The following is a 14,706-nucleotide window of genomic DNA, read 5'->3' as shown; positions in this document are numbered from 1 at the left end:
ATGTACTTAAGGCAACTCCAGCACAACAAACTTTATCACATTCATGAAGTTCACAAGATTCAGCATCTAACAATGAATATTTGCAGAGTTACATCAATAACCAGAGACAATAATGTGCCACAGGAATGTAGGAGACAAGGAGACAGTAAAATGTGAGCTTTGCTCAAAAGGAAAGACAGCTTAGTAAATGGAAGAGAGAGGTTGCAGATTTTTTGTTTGTTTGTTTTGTTTTTATTAAATTTACTTTGTTTTGCTTTGGTTTTGTACCAGTGTACAAAATAAAGAGGTAGGTGATAAGTAGTATTAAACTTGAATAGCAAGCTGTCAGATCTCCATACTTAGCCATATTCATGTCTGAAGAAAGACAACGAAGCTGTGAGGGGTCTGGAACACAAGTCTTATGGGGACCGGCTGAGGGAACTGGGATTGTTCAGTCTGGAGAAGAGGAGGCTCCAGGGAGACTCTGTACAACTGCATGAAAGGAGGTTATAGTGAGTTGGGGTCAGCCTTTTCTCCCATGTAACTGCAATAGAATGAGAGGTAGAAGCCTCAAGTTGCACCAGGGGAGGTTCAGGGTGGATATTAAGAAATATTTTTTCTCCAAAGGAGTGGTGATGCACTGGAACAGGCTGCCCGGGGAGGTGGTGGAGTCACCATCCCTGAAGGTGTTCAAGAACCGTGTGGATGTAGCACTGAGGGACGTGGTCAGTGGGCATGGTGGGGATGGGCTGATGATTGCACTTGGTGATCTTGGAGGCCTTTTCTAACCCTAATGATTCTTTGATTCTAAATTCTTCTTAAAAAAATAGGGCTTAACCAATTTTTGCAAAGATACGTAGGAGCCTAGACTAATTTCAGCTTCCTTCACTTCCAAACAAATCAATGATTGATTGAGACTTTAAATCCTAAGTCTTTTCCAGCATAGACAAGGAGAAAGGCAAGCATGGTTTGTTCTGTGATCTGTTATTCAAAGCAGGCTTCCTATATTTTACCAACCATGGCTCAGCCTAGAGATCTCTGACAGAACAGTCTTACACATAACACAAAACACAGCTTCTAGTGTTACTTCATACAGTGTTAACATTCAAAATTGAGTCCTTTTCATTCATTATTATTATTTTTTTAATTTTTATTTCACCTCACCATTTCAGGAAACACTCATAAACTATTATACACCTAAACCATGCCTGAAGCTGATTCCAACCACAGAACACCAGAAGAATCTCTTCTCTGAATGTTCGTACTAATGCAGCAAAGATTCAGATGGGATTCCTCAGAAATGCTGTGTTTTTAATGTGCTCTTGTACTGGTCAAAAGTGGCTAGGGAAAAAAAAAAAAAAGACAAATCATATTGCAGAAGGACTCCAGTCTGGAAAAGCTAAATCTCCCCTTCTTCAAAGCAACAGTCTTCCAGAACATCCCTAAATATTTTGAAACAAATTATACTTGGTAATGACAAAACATCTGTAAAGAAGTAGTGATATAATAAACAGAAATAAATTAAATTTTAGCATTTATCCCCTTGGGATACAGTGTTAATTATTCTTGGTCATGTGCATATCATAAAAATATGTTTTATGTTAACAATACACTTTGGATGAAGGACATGCATACTACAGAAAGTCAGATCTAGCAGGAAGGAAACAACTACGGAATATATATAGTGGTATGGCCACATGAGTGTATTGGCTAGTGCAAGATCATCATCTATCATAGGAGTAACAGCTTGCATGTTTAGCCAAGATATGTGTGCCAGCTTTTCTGTTATGTTATAATTAATAAAGGGAGGACTGAATTGAGGATTTGGCTGAAGGCTGTTATCTTATCTTTCACATGTTAACAATTTCGGAGGTTCTTTTTTATTTCTTTACTTTGAGGGATTGAGAGGGAAGGGGTGCTATAGCATATACCGTAAGGCATAGTTTTCTGGCCCAGCTCAGACCTCTGGAATCTGTCCCAGCAACGTGAGTTTCAGTCAGAGGATAACTTTTCATATAGCACATCCTTGACTGAATTAAGCAACGACAAATGCTTCCAGTGGAAAAATTACCTTGGGTCAAGGAAATCTCTCAAGGACCTTGCCATCTATCCTTGATGTTCAGGCATCATCACTACTTGAATAAAATTAAATGGCAAATAATGCCAAGGTGTTTGGGGTCACTAAGATTATTTTATCCCATCTGAGAATATAATGGAGAACAGTGCACCTTTTCACACTCACAGTCACTGGGGGAATATTACATTGATGTCTTTGCTGTCATTGTTATTTTGTTTCATGAACGTAACAGAAAAGTACATATTTGGTCCCCTAGGAGACAGTAAAGCATTTGAGCTCATGCATATCTTTAAGTACAAGTCATTTAACTGATTTAAAAATGAGAACTTGATCATACCGTTTTCCTGAGGAAGAGACTACATTTGCTGAAAGTATATTTCAAATCCGTGGGCAAGGGAGCAACACCAATTAGATAATAATTTCTTATGTAATGTGATTTATGAAAGAAAAATCTCTCAGTCAAGTAACAGAAAAAATACTGCATATCTTTTCTCAAATGTAACAACCATAAGAGCACCTAAGAAATAGAACATAACTAATAATAAGCTACACTCTATGTTGCTTTCATTTTACCACCACCAACAAAAAGAAAGAAAAAAAATATTGGAATCTTCCAAATAAAGGACAATGAAATATTAGGATCAGACCACGGGCAGTTAACATACACATACACTCTTTTATAGAGATATTCTGTGAAGCTTTTCACTGAAGTTATTGTACAGGCATTGAGATTATCACAAGTATTTATTCTCCTTTTATCATCATATAGGAGTGTAGTCCAAATAGTAAAATCTTGTCGCCTCCCCACTGCCCCACAATTACCCGCATACTGAAATGAAGAACTTTGCAGTTTCCAGTGAAGGGGGCAGAACTTAATGAGGATTTTGTAGACAAACACACATTCACTGATGTGCAAACAGAGGCATGGAGCTGTGGAACTGAAGTTCAGCAGAACCTGCTTCCTTGGGCTCTTCCCCCTTAACTCTGAAATAAATGGTAAGGAAAAATATTCTGATAAAATTGACAGGCTGCTCTTTGCTGTACATGGAATGTGTTTTGGAAGTACTTGCAAACTTATTAATGGGAAAATAAACAAAGTTAAACAAAACAAACAACCTCCCACTACCTAACAAACCAGTGGAAAAAAAGCAGTAGCTGAAATTTAGCTTTTTAGTTAACAGTCTGCTAGTTAAATCTCTCTTGATACCTAACATGAAAAGTCTGCATTTATCTTAACTCCCTATTGAGTCCAACAACCGATTTGCTTCTTTAAGCCCCTGTAATAACTTGTGTTATCTGTTCTTCAGGTTTTGTTCATCTGCTTTCACTAATGGTTTTGTTTAGTTTAGTTCAGTTTTGTTTTGTTTTGTTTTGTCTGTGGAGAAGGTTATGTTTGCCACGGATTTTTATTTTTATTTTTTCAAATATACAGCAAGTTGTTTGAAACTAAGAAAATGTCATATGTCTGAGGAAACATGTACACATATTTCCATGCCTGGCTAGAAAAAGGTTCAGTTTTTCCTTCCTACAGAATGAAGAACACCGTCCAGTCCACAAAACGCGATCTCCCTGCAAAGTGCTGAAGATTTAATATTACATAAAGCTGAAAATCTGATGTCCTTTAGCAGCCTACTTTGAATGTTCATGTTGCCTCACCTCTTTGTGTCTAATTATAAGATAATTTAAGGGCCTTGCTTTTTTACGGCAGTATGATCTATATCAAATCACAGTCTATTACATACTTAACAGTTTCCTTTTCATTTTCTTGCCTAAATGGGAATGAACATACAGTAATGTTCATACCACCCAAACAGCAGCAGACAGTGAAGTTTTTTTTTATCCTCTCACTGAAAGGCAACATCCATCCCTTTAAAAATAATTTGCAAATATGGGAGTTGTGAACTAGCACATTAAGAACACTTTTCGGGTGGTCTAGTAATTAAAAGCATATAGTTAGGTGAAATCACATGTATAAGTTTTGAAGTAGAGAAAGCAATGTCTTTGTGATTTCACAAATTTCCTAATGCTCTGCCTACAAAGTAGCAACTACCAGGGTCCCTCCTTCTGTGAGGCAGTCCTTGTAGGATAGACTTTTCAAAAGTAATAAACAGATTTTTCCATCATGCTCACGTCATTTTAGGAACCAGATCTTACACTTCTTTCCTAAAAGACAATATCTGTCGCCATATGTTATTTGCAGCACCCAAAAACAAACAAAAACAAAACAAACAAACAAAACCCATACGGGGTTATCGGGAAATATCCTGATATACATTCCAGATGAGCTGCCCAGCATAATAATTCCTTCCTTTTTTTCACTTCATAGCTTTTAGGAATAAGCGTATAATTTGTTTGCTATTAGCATGCTTTGTCCATTGCCTATACAAATATGCGGAGAAATGTGATTAAATTCTGTGCTGGGCAGAATACATGAAGCAAGATGGCCATGGCATTCTGCTGTGAGAGAGTCACATGATGACTCTTTGGAGGTTCTCTGTTATTGTATCTTTCAAAATAGACATCCTCTGAGTTAAAGAACACAGGCACCAGCATAACCACAGACCCTATGTTAGCCTTTCTAAATTTCCACAAGCACTTTTGATTTAATATTGTGTTTAAGGAAAATCGATAATATTACATTGTTTCAGCACTGCAAACAAGTCCACTTAAATTTCCCTCTAGAAAGCAATTCCTTCTTAAATAATGCAGACAACTTCTTTCTAGTTTTCATATAGGTTTGTTCATTTATATTTTGCGTAGATAAACACATATATCATGCTATTTTGTTTCCTGTCATTGTTATTCCTGGTAAGATTATGAAAACCCAACAACTTGTGTTGTTTTCTGCCTGCTGCGCATAATTTTCTGTGGTGCTGAATACACAGTTTGTGGTCTTCTTTGTTACATCTCCCCGACCACTTAAGAATTTTTGAGCACAAAAGATTTATTTTATTTTTTTTTCAAGAGTTTCAGTTATTCTTTTGAAATGTTCTTAGCAGCTGAATTGTATATTAAAATCAATTATGTTAACAACAATAAAAGTAGAAAGATATTGACCAAAACAATAAGGAAAATAGAAAAGCAAACAAAACTTACAAGACAAAGTTTTTCACAAAACGTAACTTGCTTACACAGTCTTGCTTACACAATATACTCAAATTAGATCAGATTTGCTCTTCTGATTTGCTCCACAGACTTTGGCTTCCACCGTGAGACGGGATTAGAGCTGGAAAATCTAAGATAAAAGAGGAAACTGGGTGAATTTGAAAACATCATTGCACCATGCACACAGAAATTTCATTATAGTGGATGAAAGCCATGCATTTTCAAATATCTTATTTGACTTCTCTATTGAAGAACACATTATGGCTCTGTGCTCCTATTTTTGCTCTATAGATTTTGGAGAGATAGTAGTTATGGCAACTGTCCTGACTTATGCGAATGATCTTACTTGGAAGTAGTCTTGTTTGTATCACTCGTTGTTCCAATAGTCATTTGAATTATTGCAGGGAGATAGAAATATCCCTGAAGATATCGTCCTTCCAGCTGGATCTGTGAGGATGAACACACAGGCTTCTGCAATTGTAGGAGAAGAAATCAAGTAATTCACATGTCCCTGACACTGGTTAATGGGCTGACTTTTGGGTTTTAAAGGAATTTGGCCTATATTGTAAGTTTGCACAACCTAAAAAATATAGGGTTATAACAACAAGGTTTACAGATATGCCTGGGCTTTGACTTGTTGTTGTTTCTTTGTTTGTTTTAGTTTTTTTTAATTAATATTATTAGAAAACATTCTCTGAATTAAAGGGAAGATCCACCTCCTTAACTATGGAGCCTCAAGTTTTCAAGTGAGCACCAAGCATAGCAATATGATTAAACATGGTGAGTGTCAATGTGGTAGCTAAATGGATATTTGGAAAACAGTTCCAAAATTGTATGACCAATCCATCACTTCTCTTCTAGGTATAAAATATAAAAGGACAGTGCACTGTTGCTCTGAATGCAAAAGATGGAAAGGATGGTTTGATGTCTGTGTTGGTGTTACGAGGATGGTATGACTCTGTAGGAAAGGGAAGGCAGAAGAAAGACAAAACTCCATCAGAAAATCAGAGTTGGATCCTCACAGGCAAAGAAAAGCCTTCATTTAACTGTTATTTCCCTTTTTCTAGTTTCAGAGGCACTGGAATGAGGGTGCTTCATATAAATACAAGATGGTAGATTTGAGGGGTCCAATGGTAGTTTAAACTGAAATTTAGCTGTTCACCTAAGCCCTCCATTAGAGTTATTAGCTCTGGTTCTTCAGCAATAGCCCCTCAGCACACTCAGTTGCTATATAATATTATATTCCCCCAGAAATAATTAGGAATGAGGCATGCACAAATTACAAACTCAAATTTCTGCAGAACCCTAGGTACACTGAATTGAATAAAAGATTACAGGCTGTTTACTTTCCTTGTCTGCCCCTGCCAAGTTTAAAATACATGTACATGGCCTTTGTAGGTCTTTGAGCCTCTCTGAACTTGCTTAGAGAGGCCTCTGTGAGCCTGCCTGCCTGCCCAACCAACGAAACATTTTACTCATTTGTGTTTTCACTCATATGGACTGCAGCGTCCCACTGTGGATATCTTACTACTGTGGAAGAGAGTCAAGAAAGCCTTGCTAAACTCGAGACAAATGATATCCACAGCTGTTCTCTCATCCTCAAATCCAGTCATCTTATTATGGAAAGTAATCAGTTGAGCCAGACAAGATTTACCCCTGGTTAACCTGCTCAGAGTCTTCCAAGCAACTTTCTTCTCTTCTGTTTTGTGGGAAGAAGTGTTTTTCAAAAGGACATGCTCCAGGCACAAAAGTGAGGCTGACTGTCCTGCCTCATCTTTTTCTCCATTTTTGAAAATAAGTGGAATTTGCTTTCCTGTAGCCATCAGAGACCTCCCCCAGTCATCTCGACTTTTGAAATAATGTAGAGTCATTGCAGGAACATCAGCCAGCTCTCAGCACACTAAGTACAGCCTGTTGGATCCCATGGATCTGTGGGTTGAGTTCTTTCAAGTCATTCCTTATTTGACCTTCATCCATAACTGGTCCCTCTCCTCCTCCTTTCACTAAGCACAAAGATCAGGAAGACCTTGCAGGTGAAGACTGAGGCAAAGAAAGCAGATGTTGTCACTTCTGTGTCCACTGCCACTGAATTACCCATCTCTTTCTCCAGTAGCCCACATTTTCCTTGTTCACTTATTTCTGCCAGTAAAATAGCAGAAGGTCTAGATATCCCTTGCAAGCCTCAACTGCAGCTAAGCTCTGACAACTGACACCATCCCTAGGTGACAGCAATATTTCTGAATTTTTTCTTTGCAGCCTGTCCCTTCTCCCATCCTGTAGTCTGCCTTTTTGGGCTGGAGCTCTGCCATTAGTTCACTGCCTATTCAGTAGATCCCCTAATAGGCCTGCTTGTTGGCCAGTGTATCAGAGCGAGTGTTTTCATGCCTGAAGGATGCTGTCCTTAAAGGCCTGCCAGTTTTCCTGAGCTACTTTGCCTTTTGGAACTGCCTTTTATTTACTCCACCTACCTGATTCTGCTGAATAAGAACAGCCCTGTTCACCTCAAGCCTCAGGTCTGAGCTCTGCTACTTGCCTTCTTCTCCTCTGCAAGACTGTGACCATTGATCTTGATCATGACTACTTCAAGGTCACTGCAGCCAAGGCTTCCCTTGATTATCACCTCCCCCAGCAGTTATTCATTCTACACTTAAGGTGTGTAACAGCCACACTGTAATTCCTGACATCTCTCCTGTTCTCCTCCCTCTTCATTTCCTACATGGTCTACCACTTGCTCACTCTGCTGTGGGCCATCCACTCTCTTCCCAGTTCCTCATGTAAAGCTCTCCTCAGCAGGCTGGCCGGACCTCTGGCAAATAGATTTTGCCCTTCTGTGCCAGGTGGAGTGCAGATTTTGAACGTAAACACAGCTGGATCCCTTCCAGGTCACCATCTGCATTTTAAAATGTGACAAAAGAAGTTTGTCTTCTCTCTCTTACCTCACTGTTTTTGTTCCCCAAACCCAGAGCGCTTTTCTTTTCCACTCTCTTCACCTGCTTTTACAAATCTGAAAATAAGTTATTAACACTTGCTCTTGTACACTAATGAGCGTTTTGAAGGCTCACCTTTCACCTGACTGCAGAGAGCTTGACTCTGTGGCAAGCCTGGTAAGAGGGCTTCTCTGTTGCAACTGACAGTGCACTGTATTTTAATTCTGATGTCCTCAGTTCAGTCTCCAGAGCAGGCTGAAGAAGACAGCTATTTCACACTTATATTCTAGTTAAGTTTAGTTGTGTACAACTTTTTCTTCTTGCCCCATTCCCATCATTCCTGGGAACTTTATAGGTTTCTTGCCTTGGAACATACACAGTGCTTTTTGCACAGCTTCTAAAATTTTCAAGAAAATGGATTTTTTTTTAAAGCATTGATAAAGTCATGTCAAGTTGCTATCTTGGACTTGTTATTTCACAAACTAAAAACTCTGGGCCGTGCAAGAGTGCCTGAAAGCATTCTGGAGGCTGGAAAAGGAAAACCTTTTGTGTGGATCTTTTATACCCTTTAGCTAATGCACTGTTAGTTCTAGTGTACAATATGCATTTTTTGTTGCAAGCAATCTGTGCTTACATAAAAGCCTTATCCTCCTTCTTTTTTATCTTGTTGATCCCAGATGAATGCGATAGCATCTGGCTATTTTACCATAATATCTCCTTGTACTGCTTGAAAATGTGTCTGAAGTATGAATGTGAACATGAAATACTATGAGAAGATACAGAAGGCTTATTAAAAAAACAACCTATTAAATCAAGATTTTAATAACAGAAATTTTTTATTTTTAGAGAATAATAGAAAATATTAGGGAAAAAAAACAATAGGAAATAAAGGTGTAATGAGAAATTTTGGTACAAATACAAAAATTTTTATAGAAGTTATTTAGTATCTTTCCCTCCTCTTCCCTCCAAAGGTAAAAAAAAAAATACCCAAGACTATGAATGAGAACTGCCTCATCATCTGACATTTGAAGTTGAATGCTGTTTCACAACAAAAGCAGACATCTCTTGTGCCAGACTATGAGCTCAGTCCCTGTTGCATGAAACAAGAGCTAGGGCCACTGAGTCAGGAGGGCTGGTCTTGGTTTACTGGGACAACTGTGGGATGGAGCTTACCACATGGCAATATCCTGTATGTTCTTCCAGAATCTCTGGGCACCAGCTTGTACCTGTCTTGATCACCCTGAAATTCAGCTACAACTCCTTTTCTTTTACCCATGTCTCCCTCTCCAGGAACATGCATGTCTTTGTCTACATCTTCTGTTAAATCCCAGCTTCACTGAACATGCCACTAACTTCCAGTTCTCCCAACACTGCTCTCTCACAGTCATCTTCAAAATCCCATGTTCTAACCTGGCACACATTCCCCTTGATTAAAGACCAGTCAAGAAGTACTAAAACCACAGGTTCTCTCTCCCAAACGCTCCTTTACTCTTTGCAAATACTCTTTCTGAGTGTAACTATCTCTTGCAGGAGCATCATGTTCAACATGCTGACTGTGTGCTCTTTGAATTAATGGAGCTTAGCATCAATCCTCGTCACCCCAAACCCAAATGTCTGAGCAGGGCAAAGGTGTCTGGCACTTTGGTTTTGTCTTGTTTTGTTTTTCTTCTGTGTTTAACCTATCAGCCTGGTCACTGACTGCTGGTACCACACCTACAAACAAGCCTTTGGTAAGAGAAAGGGAAAGAAAGCATGGTTCACCAGTTGCTTCAAAGGCTTGTTGGATGTTTCTGGGGGAGGGAAATAAAGCAAATATGTACGCTACTGTGTTTGTGAAAGAGCAACTAATGGCATATGAAATTCCTCCATTCTGTGCAGGCAGGGCGAGGCCAGAATCAATATTGGCATTAGGTAAACTGAACAGATGTTTCTAATGAATTTTGTTAGCTGAGGACTGGTAATGGCAAAAGATATAAGAACTAGTGACACCAGTATGCTGTTGCTTGATTTAATGTTACACAGTCCTTCATACCTGCAGATAATAGCAAGAAAAGGACTCAGCTGCTTTTCCCCTTTGCTCCCCTGCTGTGTGTGAAGTCTACCCTTCATTCTGATTTATTCTGTCATAAAAGCTCTTTACAAGGCCAAGGAGGTTTCTATTATTTGACAGTAGCTAAACTATAAGGAAAGCAAACAGCATCATCAGACTTCAGCAGGTGTCAGGAAGGAAGTGAGACCCAGATACACTGCAGAGCTATTTGAACATCTCAGTCCTACTGAAGCTGCCTGACCTTTTTCATGATCACATTGCTTTTACACTCTCTTTTAACACCAGTCTGGAATTGCAGCTCACCTACATTTACTTCAGCTCCAGAACACCTCTTTCATGAGCACATCCAGGTGAGCTGTGATTGGTGCAAGAGGGATTTAGACTGACTGACATACAGAACAGAAGAGGAAATGGATTCATGAGATATTTATGAAGTGTCTTGCCCTCCACACAAAGAAATGAAGGCAGAGTATTTTCACAAGAGACGATGAAAAGCTCACAGTAGTAATTGTTACTTTCTTTTATAGAAGCTTAGGTCTGGGTAACTCCACAAAATCTTGATTTTAGTCTCTTTTTTTTTGCTTCAAAGAGTGCTTTCTTTCATACAGTGAAAGCTGTAGCTGGGTGGTGCAACCCTTCCAGCATCTTTTCAGCAGGATTAAGTGTTCTTTTCATGCAAAACGCAAATTGGGGCCAATAAAACTGAAAGGAACACCACTCCTTCAATCTGTGCCTGATGCAGCACTTCTGCACACTTCATTGCACCCTCAGAAATCCCTTCCTTTCAGATACAGTAGTTTCCTCTATGGAGCCTCTGTCAGTAGCTGGATGCAACATCAACTTTGTCCATCATCCCTGACAGAAGCGGAGAAAGCTAAAACTCATAACTGAACTTGAGTGAAATTAATGAGCAAAGATTTGGCTGCAGATTGGTCGATGATTTTAACTTACCAATTGTTTGCCTGTTGTTTGAGAAACATTCTCAAGAAGTTTTCATGTTCATGTTCTACCAACTCTCCAGCAGGCGGATTTGAAGACCAATAAAACCCAAAGGAGTCCTTCAGCAGACTGCAGATCACACAGTTCAGGCAGGTTTCTGCCCAGGACAGTGCAATTTCTAGGACCACTCTATTCACCTAGGGTCTATGCAGTGGGATTAAAGAAGGCAGGAGGGCATATCTCCACAAGCATCATCCCATGCAATATATTTGATCCTGGCTGTGGGAAAAAGCACTTATAATGCTGTGACATTCACTCATACACCACACCGTGTCAGCCTGCTAAACTGACACTTCATCCTTGCTCAGCTGTGCATGTTGTAGTTCATTCAGTTAAGAAGAAACAGCCTAGCAGCCTTTCCCAGACTGTTGCAATGATCAATGTAAAATTCATTAGAAACAGTTGAACCACTTCCTCCCTCTCATGTATACAAACTGGTGTGCCTTGCCATGGAATATCTCTCTCTTACTGTCTGAACTAATTAATCCTTTTGTTTTTCATTTATTATCAGGTGGAGTGATAGGTTATCTTTACTCTGATTCAACTCAACACATTATCAAACATGAATCTAAAGGCAGAATAATCCCTGCAGGCAATAGAAAGCCACATTTGTCTTCCCTTCTCCTTGTAAAACTGGAGTGATGGTTTCAGGTAACTTTCGATGGATGTCATGTTTTGGAGGCAAAAACTTTTAATCAAATTATTTCATTTTTTGAGAATGAAAACAAGGAAACACTAACTTCAAGAGAACTCCTGTTTAATGTATTGTTTTACTTAAAGCATACACTAATAACTTTTCTTCATCTACAACAAAAAAAAACACTTCTGTTTGCATTTGTTTTGACTTTACAAGGCTGTATTTGTTGTGTTCTTCTAAAGTATAATATTTTGAACTGAATGCAGAATTAAAATACATGAATTTACAAAGTGTAGATGGTAAAATTTCAGCAAAAATTCAGAAGGCTAAAAACAGATTTCAGATCTTTCAGATTTTTTACTTAAAAAAACGCTGATTTTTCAGAAGTGGTTGACTGCTTTCTGACCAGTTGCCTCTGAAAAACTTCAGAGTTTTAGATAAGACTAACACAATGAACAAAAACAGCAAAAAAATGAAAGTTAAAAATCAATGTCCCTCCAAAAACCACCCTTATGACCATTGAAAACAGAGGAATGTAGTTAAAATAACCACTTTGGTAGCCTCCTATTTTCTCTGTCCACACCTGTTGATGCTAGGTGATTCAGTGGGTGAGGATCTGATTTTCTACTATGTTAATATATGGGATATCTTACTTTGATTTCATTCAGGAGCCAGAGGAAATACATTTGCTGTAAAACAAAACATTGCGTGAGGTAATCTATCATCTTTCCCATCATGTGTACAGGTTCCTTTTGGAGTGCCTATATGCTTTGTTAGTGTCACATCTTCATCTGTTTTTGGAAGTCGCCCCGAACAAACAGCAGCAAAGGTCTGTTTCCTATTTTAGTTCCCTTGCACAAAGTCAAAACCTCACCATTTGTCTGTATCTGCTAAGACGAATTGCAGGGCTCTTCCATTGTGGGAGTTCTCTTCACTGAGAGCCGGCTTGCAATTCTTAGGGCACTGTTGATTCAGCCCAGGATGTACCCACTCCAATCAGCTCTAAGCAGTTCCCTAGGGGGTCAGTGGAGCCCACTGCCATCCACAGTTAACTGCAGATGTGCCTAGACCTAGCATGAATAGATGAAGTTCTCCTGTGACCTGCCTGTGCCACACAACCAGAGCACCTTGTGGCTTTGAAGTCAGAGTCGTCATCCTAAGCAGAAACCCAAAGTGAGAATCAACAAAATAAATAATTAACAGAAAACAACAACAAACAAACAAAAAAACTACTGAAATACTCCAAACCTAAAATAAAACCTCAAAGCAGATGCAGTAGCTCTGATTCCTCACTTGAAGAGAGGCTTTAAAAATATACAGCTCCCTCATGGGCTGGTCCTGGATGGCTTTCAGTGACACTGGATGCTATTTTTAAAGCAGCGCCTTCCCCCTATACCCAATGGTGTGTCACAGGACTTCAGCACTGATCCCGGACCTGTGAATATTTAGTGAGAAATCACACAGCTATTAAGAAAACCACACCCCTGGAGAAAAGCTGTTTCCTGGCTGTCCATTATTCTTATGTTCAAGTACGTACTAAACAGTTTTAAGACTCAGCACTTTTCCTTATCCTCTCCCCCAACACCTGCGGAAACAGTCCTTACACAATGAGATTGCAAAACAGATTTTGTTTCTGTTTGAACTCTGAATACATTCAGCAATCCAGGGAGTCATAATCTTCTGAATGTGCTTGTATTGTTTTGAGGGATTATGGTAAAAAAAAGTCCCAAAAGTTCAAACAAATATACATGTCAAGCTTCACAGCTTTAGGGAAAGAGATTTTATTATACGTGCAACCAAATATTTAATTAGTAAGTCAATATAAACACATACCTTATTTCTCACAGTTACACTTCAGCATTGATCCTGTCTGTAGAGAAGAGTAAACAGAAACCCTGTTTGTTCACTGCACGTTATCATCAGTCATAAGAAAAGTCATTTGTTCTAAATGGCTGAAAGCACATGATGTAATCACCTACGACCCACAAGCACTAGGCCCGATTCTCACCCTCCAGTAGAAGTTTTCACCTGCTGACCTCTGTTCAGATGATGAACTGCTATGTCTGATTCAGATCCAAAGTCAGAGGGGCTGTCTGCTCCACGGTTCAGAGACCTTGCAAAATTTCCTTTCTTCTCTTCTGCCCTGAAGCTGTAGTCAGCTCAGTGTAGAAAGAGCAAATGGTTCCAAGATTTCTAGAGCTTAGGAACACAAAAGCTGCTATACAGAGACTCCCCTTTCATCAGATACACCAAAGCCTGCAAAGAAACCTGACTAGCTCTTTTTAAGAACTTCATAATCTGGGGGGAGGAAGGGCCACTGTAAAGGCTGAGCCTTTCCCAGGTTAACTCTACCTCCACTGAGCATGCCACTTATCACCTTGTGTACATTTTTAGGCACTTCCTCACCTACAACAGGCAAAAAGTTGAAACACTTTTACAGAAGTCACAGGATGAAGGAGAATGAAAACTTAGGGAATTTTCAAAGGGGTTGTGTTCTGCTCAGATTTAACTAGTTAATTATCCTCCAAGGTGTGACACCCAGGAGAAAGCTGTAGAAACACTCTTCAATGACCTTCTTTCCTGCAAAAATCTGCTCCAATTTCTATGGTCAGGATTCCCTGAATACAGCAGACCATCTATCCTTGTCCATTACAAGCTGAAAACAAGTCTGCAATCCAGACACCTGCTGCACAGCATACAGGACACTTGTGCCGAGTTAAAGAGCCATCAGCTTCAGTTTTGAACATATAAGATTTACTTACCACTGCTGTGAAGAACTCTGTGGGCTTATTTTGGCAGCATAGCCAATTAGAGGTCAGAAACTTGCCTACCCATGGATGTCAATAAACACAAACAAGTTTATTAACAAAAGAGCTATGGCATGTAGGGCACACAGCTTTTATATAGAAAAAAATATCTTTTAGATCTCTCA

General features: G+C 39.2%; 1 long non-coding RNA gene across 2 annotated transcripts; it reads right to left on the bottom strand.

The window, feature by feature from the left end:
• On the bottom strand, nt 706-14,653 carry LOC110390363. 2 transcript variants are annotated; one of them, XR_002433720.1, is made up of 6 exons: nt 14,537-14,653; nt 13,608-13,644; nt 5,508-5,632; nt 5,153-5,291; nt 2,879-3,040; nt 706-1,320 (listed from the first exon to the last, which is right to left on the bottom strand). It is a non-coding gene; the product is annotated as an uncharacterized LOC110390363 (long non-coding RNA). The 2 variants fall into 2 exon arrangements; XR_002433719.1 differs by lacking the exon at nt 14,537-14,653 and adding an exon at nt 13,811-14,504.

Source organism: Numida meleagris, chromosome Z, assembly GCF_002078875.1.
Source record: "Numida meleagris isolate 19003 breed g44 Domestic line chromosome Z, NumMel1.0, whole genome shotgun sequence".
Classification (NCBI taxonomy): domain Eukaryota; kingdom Metazoa; phylum Chordata; class Aves; order Galliformes; family Numididae; genus Numida; species Numida meleagris.
Note: the sequence above shows the minus strand (reverse complement) of the source record. Positions and strands in the feature narration are given on the sequence as shown.